This window comes from Galeopterus variegatus, unplaced genomic scaffold (assembly GCF_000696425.1).
Source record: "Galeopterus variegatus unplaced genomic scaffold, G_variegatus-3.0.2 Scaffold5199, whole genome shotgun sequence".
NCBI lineage: Eukaryota > Metazoa > Chordata > Mammalia > Dermoptera > Cynocephalidae > Galeopterus > Galeopterus variegatus.
In genome coordinates, this window is record NW_007731310.1 from 23,156 (window position 1) to 30,797 (window position 7,642).

Here is a 7,642-nt window from a genome sequence, read left to right on the forward strand (position 1 = left end):
TTACCACCACAGAGATAAGTATCACTTTAAATGTTATATGCAAGGTATTTCAGTATGTTAAAAACCTGACTAGTTACCCAGATCTCCGTCAAACACAACTGAGAATATTAGGTTTTATTTCCTGCCTTAGAAAAGTCAACAAGTAAGGTCCTCTGAGGACACAGTAGACCACCCTGGGGCAGGTTACCAGTTTCTTTTTCAATGTGGTTTCAAGGATACTTATAGAAGCCATGTGAAATGCACCTGTGTCATGAACTCAAACTGCATCAAAACACTGAAACAAGTGCCCTTTCATGTCCACTGTTGCAAAAACACACCTGTGTTATTTATAAAAGCTCTATGAAGCAGACTGGACTTTTTTTTTCTTCCAGGACAAAGCAAATAATCTTCCAGTAACAGTAAATAATCTTTAATATAATATAAATACATAAACAATGTGCTCTAGACACCTTTAACATGTCCTTCTGTTAGAGGGCAACTTGTGTTCTTACCCATCTTCCTAATTTTCAGGACTTTTAACAACAGAATACGGGAACACATTTCGCAGACAAAAAAATGTTTATTTCATTTTCTAAACCTGCTGAAAGGAAAAAAAAAAAAACCTGGCAAGTACAGAATACAATATTAGCTTATTTTACTGACAAACAGCTTTATGTCCTTCTGTTAGAGGGCAACTTGTGTTCTTACCCATCTTCCTAATTTTCAGGACTTTTAACAACAGAATACGGGAACACATTTTGCAGACAAAAAAATGTTTATTTCATTTTCTAAACCTGCTGAAAGGAAAAAAAAAAAACCTGGCAAGTACAGAATACAATATTAGCTTATTTTACTGACAAACAGCTTTCCTCTACGTCTATAAAACTTGGATATTATCTGCAGACAAATATATGAATATCTTAAGAAAAAGAAGTATCAATTTTTTAACATTATTAAATTCCTGTATTGTTCTTTGTTACTGAAACAGGAAGAGAAAGGCTACTGATAAGGAGAAAGCACTTTACTTGCTTTTCGGGAAATTAAAAAAAAAATTCCAGTGACAGGGAAAAGAATAATGAAGTGTACGAGAAATAGGAAGTTGTCAGCCAAAAACAAAAAACACATACTCGATTTAGAGGAACATTCCAGTGTCTTAGAAATTCACATGAACATTAATTCATCTCATGTTAATTCCTTCCTTCTTCCAACTTTACAGGCACCACTTACTGCTGTCACTTCCTTCTGATGCAAAAAACTCCTAGCAATAGAGACCACAAGTCAAAAGCAGGAAGGCACCTTATAAAAGAGCAATCCCGAGCTTTTGATGCATCAACAACCAATGTGAATCCACTGTTCTTACCTTAGAGAGTATGCACCATTAAATGAATAGTCTCAAAAGTCTCAAAATAAATTATTCAAATGCCCCAGAACAGTGTGGTTGGTGAAGGTCAATAAGAACTAGGGAATGAGTCAAATTTTCTTATTAGTAATATGTCTTTAAAAAAATCCCAAAAACCGGGCCGGCCTGGTGGCGCACTGGAGAGTGCGCCATTTGGGAGAGTGGTGGTGCTCCCGCCGAGGGTTCGGATCCCATGTGGAGACCGGTTCCCGCTCACTGGTTGAGCGTGGTGCGGGCGCAACACAGAGGGTTGTGATCCCGTTGCCGGTCCCCGGTATGGGTGCGACACCGAGGGTTGCGATCCCGTTACCGGTCAGTAAAAAAGACAAAAAAGGGAAAAAAAAAAAAATCCCAAAAACCCAAATATTGAATTTTGGTGCTCTTAAAAACCTTTCTTGAGAAAGTTAAACATTTCACAAAGAAGACAGAGGCATCAGTTCTAGAAGTAAACATAATATGTCTATGAATCATAAAATAGCCTTTAAATGGATTAAAATTAGCTCTGATTTATTTTTTCTCAGTGTCTTCTAGAATGTCTACCATGCTCAATGCTATTCAGACTAGGTATGGCTTCTCCACTGCTATTACAACTGCTTATGTGTCTATCTTGTTTCTCTCCCACCAGATTTCTTAGGGCGAGGTCCTTTCTGTATTCATCTCAAATGCCCTTGAGTGGGCTGGCCCCAGGCCCTCCCTCTCAAGTGAGCTGGGCACAGTCAGGAAGGGGCAGGATTGGCTGTAGGGATCCTTGCTCCATCCTAAAGAGCTCTCCTACTTCTGGACTGAATTCCTCTAATAGAAATTTCACAATTAGAAAGAGTTTTTAAAGTGTGAATGCAGTCTGAGGGAACATTCTGGAGCGCAATCAATAAGGGAAAACAATTTAAATTTTTTCCTAGACAGTAAATGCTGGTGGTAAAGGAAGATGATACTGGGCTTTTGAGGTGGAAAAAAACTAAAAGGNTAACAGTAAATAATCTTTAATATAATATAAATACATAAACAATGTGCTCTAGACACCTTTAATATGTCCTTCTGTTAGAGGGCAACTTGTGTTCTTACCCATCTTCCTAATTTTCAGGACTTTTAACAACAGAATACGGGAACACATTTTGCAGACAAAAAAATGTTTATTTCATTTTCTAAACCTGCTGAAAGGAAAAAAAAAAAACCTGGCAAGTACAGAATACAATATTAGCTTATTTTACTGACAAACAGCTTTCCTCTACGTCTATAAAACTTGGATATTATCTGCAGACAAATATATGAATATCTTAAGAAAAAGAAGTATCAATTTTTTAACATTATTAAATTCCTGTATTGTTCTTTGTTACTGAAACAGGAAGAGAAAGGCTACTGATAAGGAGAAAGCACTTTACTTGCTTTTCGGGAAATTAAAAAAAAAATTCCAGTGACAGGGAAAAGAATAATGAAGTGTACGAGAAATAGGAAGTTGTCAGCCAAAAACAAAAAACACATACTCGATTTAGAGGAACATTCCAGTGTCTTAGAAATTCACATGAACATTAATTCATCTCATGTTAATTCCTTCCTTCTTCCAACTTTACAGGCACCACTTACTGCTGTCACTTCCTTCTGATGCAAAAAACTCCTAGCAATAGAGACCACAAGTCAAAAGCAGGAAGGCACCTTATAAAAGAGCAATCCCGAGCTTTTGATGCATCAACAACCAATGTGAATCCACTGTTCTTACCTTAGAGAGTATGCACCATTAAATGAATAGTCTCAAAAGTCTCAAAATAAATTATTCAAATGCCCCAGAACAGTGTGGTTGGTGAAGGTCAATAAGAACTAGGGAATGAGTCAAATTTTCTTATTAGTAATATGTCTTTAAAAAAATCCCAAAAACCGGGCCGGCCTGGTGGCGCACTGGAGAGTGCGCCATTTGGGAGAGTGGTGGTGCTCCCGCCGAGGGTTCGGATCCCATGTGGAGACCGGTTCCCGCTCACTGGTTGAGCGTGGTGCGGGCGCAACACAGAGGGTTGTGATCCCGTTGCCGGTCCCCGGTATGGGTGCGACACCGAGGGTTGCGATCCCGTTACCGGTCAGTAAAAAAGACAAAAAAGGAAAAAAAAAAAAAATCCCAAAAACCCAAATATTGAATTTTGGTGCTCTTAAAAACCTTTCTTGAGAAAGTTAAACATTTCACAAAGAAGACAGAGGCATCAGTTCTAGAAGTAAACATAATATGTCTATGAATCATAAAATAGCCTTTAAATGGATTAAAATTAGCTCTGATTTATTTTTTCTCAGTGTCTTCTAGAATGTCTACCATGCTCAATGCTATTCAGACTAGGTATGGCTTCTCCACTGCTATTACAACTGCTTATGTGTCTATCTTGTTTCTCTCCCACCAGATTTCTTAGGGCGAGGTCCTTTCTGTATTCATCTCAAATGCCCTTGAGTGGGCTGGCCCCAGGCCCTCCCTCTCAAGTGAGCTGGGCACAGTCAGGAAGGGGCAGGATTGGCTGTAGGGATCCTTGCTCCATCCTAAAGAGCTCTCCTACTTCTGGACTGAATTCCTCTAATAGAAATTTCACAATTAGAAAGAGTTTTTAAAGTGTGAATGCAGTCTGAGGGAACATTCTGGAGCGCAATCAATAAGGGAAAACAATTTAAATTTTTTCCTAGACAGTAAATGCTGGTGGTAAAGGAAGATGATACTGGGCTTTTGAGGTGGAAAAAAACTAAAAGGATAGAATAGGATGGCCAGAGTGGGCAAAAGACAAATTTGGCAATCTTAGCAATTTTCACATAAGGTTAGCTCTATTAACTTTCAATGGGAAGAGAAAAAAATTGTAGCTTTGCCTAGAGGTATATTTTCATGTGTGATGGTATGCATTCAGCCCTACCTTCTCCCATTAATTAAGATTTTTGCTTTTTCTTTCTTTTTTAAAAAATTAAAACCCTCTTTATTCAAGACTGCTTTTTTCCTCGGAGGATGTCTTACTCAAGATACTAGTAAATATGTAATAATGGCAAGACTAGGAAGTGGATAAAACAATATTTACCAGAGAATCTTTATTAATATTGATTAAAATTATAAGATTCAACATCTGGTAGATACTGAAATGGTCACTTTTCAACTGAATGCCAATTGCTGCCAAAGTGATTATGTTCCCAAACTCTTTCTTGAATTCTCTTTTGCAGTCTTTTTTTTTCATAAGCAGAACAAATATAAATGTTCTTGCTTGGCTGTGTTGTCCACAATCCCAGATTATGGATGTGGAATATTAATTACACTAATTTATGAGTTTTTAATGGCCTCAGATGTCAATGTTAGACCACCTCAGGAATGACAACTCCTGGTCGTGCACACCCTGTGGCTGTCGAAGGTGAGCTGGCCTGAGACAGCATCTCTCCTCTGTAGGAGGCAGAGAATCCCATGGACACAGAAGGGACAGCTCCAACTCCTCTCAGAGGAATGAAGTCCTGTCGTGAGGAGTCTCCATTCACAGCTCCCTTCCTCAGCAGCTCACAAGGCCTCCTGGGCTGGGATTCCAGATCCTTTGCTCATGTCAGGAAAAACCTTTGTGGGGGTCAGGGCTTAGCCGGACACAGCTGGGCGAAGCAGCTACTCAGCAGCTCTGTGGGACAGAGCTCATGTCGAGCCCTGGAAATAACTGAGAGGTCACCTACAGCCAACTCAGAAGCCACAAGCACGCAAGGGATACTCAGGGCTGCCCAGCAGTAAAAACGTCAACCTGCTGAAGTCAGTCATTAGATCAACATTTTTTAAGTGTCCTCGGTAGGTGAAAATAGAAAGTTTTAAGAATGACCCACAAAGAACACCATCTCTTTAGCTGAAAGTGTTAGGTTGCTTTTTGTCCTTTTAATGATAGCAATAACTGTCTTGCTAAAAATACATATTAAGTACATGGTATTTAATCTTCAAATAAAGCACAGNCCAGCAGTAAAAACGTCAACCTGCTGAAGTCAGTCATTAGATCAACATTTTTTAAGTGTCCCCGGTAGGTGAAAATAGAAAGTTTTAAGAATGGCCCACAAAGAACACCATCTCTTTAGCTGAAAGTGTTAGGTTGCTTTTTGTCCTTTTAATGATAGCAATTTAACTGTCTTGCTAAAAATACATATTAAGTACATGGTATTTAATCTTCAAATAAAGCACAGACTTGTAGCAAAAACTGCTCACCTACAACTTCTGGTACTCTTTGAAATAACCTTGGAGTAGGTAAGAAGACGACAGACTAGGACTGTGTTAGGACTAGGCACATCTTGAGACAGAAGAGATGGCTTGAAAGCACAGAGTTAAGAGTTAAAGCAAAGAGGGACACAGTCGATGAATGGTGTAGAACATTATTATGCTATTTACATATGACTGTATAGAAAGCATACCTCTAGATGTTACCTTGAAAATTTGTTTCTTATACCAATCCTTTTTTGTAACCCCAACGTGGCTGAATAAAATGCTCCTCTACACCCACCCGTCCACCTACCCTCCTCTTGGCAATAGGATATAAAATATTGAATCATGACTTTTTTTTTTGATGAGCAAAAGCAATCACAGCAACCAGAAGGTCATCGTATGACTTCCAACAGTTAAAAATGCAGGTATAATTATTCAACCAACTGCTCCTCTCCAACTGGTCTTAGGCCAAGTTCCCTGAGTTTCCTGTTTTTATTTCTCAGATATTTGAAACTGGTTTCCGCCTTTTGGTAGCCCTTTTTATTTTCCTTGTACTAGTTACCAAAACATCAAAACAACAATGATTTAAAACATGTTTTTAAGGACAAGTCTCCTAAAAATCTATATTTGTAAAAATTTTAAATATTGATTTAATCATCAACCTGAACAAAGTCTCCTACTTATTAAAATAAATAACTCTGTTTATACTTTCTTTCCCCATGACACTACTGAAATTTAAAATGAAATACATGTATTTAGATTTTNTTTCCAAACTTGATAAGCAACGTTAACTGGATTCCTCTAAAACAAAATTTTAAAACAATTTTTATGAGCTAAAGCAATACATTCAAAGGCACAGTACTATTTTCAGATGTAACAAGCTTAAAAAAAATAGAATCTATCATGAGTAATTTTAATGAAGCACCGGACTAACACACATTAGGAACATATACACATGAAAGTCCTCTACTGTCGACTACAGATCAAGAAAAAGATAATAACCAAAATTAAATTTAGTACTTAACACTTATTGTGTGAAAAAATTGAAATAAGTGACATGTAAAAAACTAAAAATGAAATAAGAAACTGATGATATTAACAATTCCTTAGGTAGGACTAAGTGTAGAGCACAGGATAATTAAAAGTTAATGCTCTGAGGCCACTGTCATCTAGGTTATTAAAAATTCAAAGAAAAAAATACATAAAACAGAAGCCATTTGTCTATGTCAAAATTAGTTTAGCTTCACAGAACACAGACATAAAACATAAAATCAAACTTCCTTTCATTTTAAGCAGCAGGAAAAAAATACAGATATAAAATAAATAAATTCTTTTTCGGGCCGGCCCGGTGGCGCACTGCTATAGTGCTCCGCTTGGGAAGTGCGGTGGCGCTCCCGCCGAGGGTTCGGATCCCACATACAGACCGGCCGCTCACTGGCTGAGCGAGGGGCGGGAGCAACACCGAGGGTTGCGATCCCGTGGCCGGTCCCGGTCCGGTACAGGGGCAGATCCGTTGCTGGACACGGAAAAAGACAAAAAGGAAAAAAAAAANTATACACAGTATATATATTTACGTATTTATAGATATACAGATATACACACACATACATATATACATATATGTATGTATATACACTCAAAAAAAGGAAAGACACTATATTATGAGTTTGTGATTGTCTTTACAAAGAGAGTGGGACAATACAAATTTTAAGTTACATAACAGGCTTTACTGCCTTAATTAAATAAGTATCTTTAACAGCACTTGCACAGCTAAAGGAAAAATCAGCTGAAACTTGATAGTAATGAGGTCCCTGGCTCACCTGTAAGGTGAGGTTAAATGTGTTTTTCATTCGGTCAAGGGAAGGGTTAATGTTTCCAAACTTGATAAGCAACGTTAACTGGATTCCTCTAAAACAAAATTTTAAAACAATTTATATGAGCTAAAGCAATACATTCAAAGGCACAGTACTATTTTCAGATGTAACAAGCTTAAAAAAAAATAGAATCTATCATGAGTAATTTTAATGAAGCACCTGACTAACACACATTAGGAACATATACACATGAAAGTCCTCTACTGTCGACTACAGATCAAG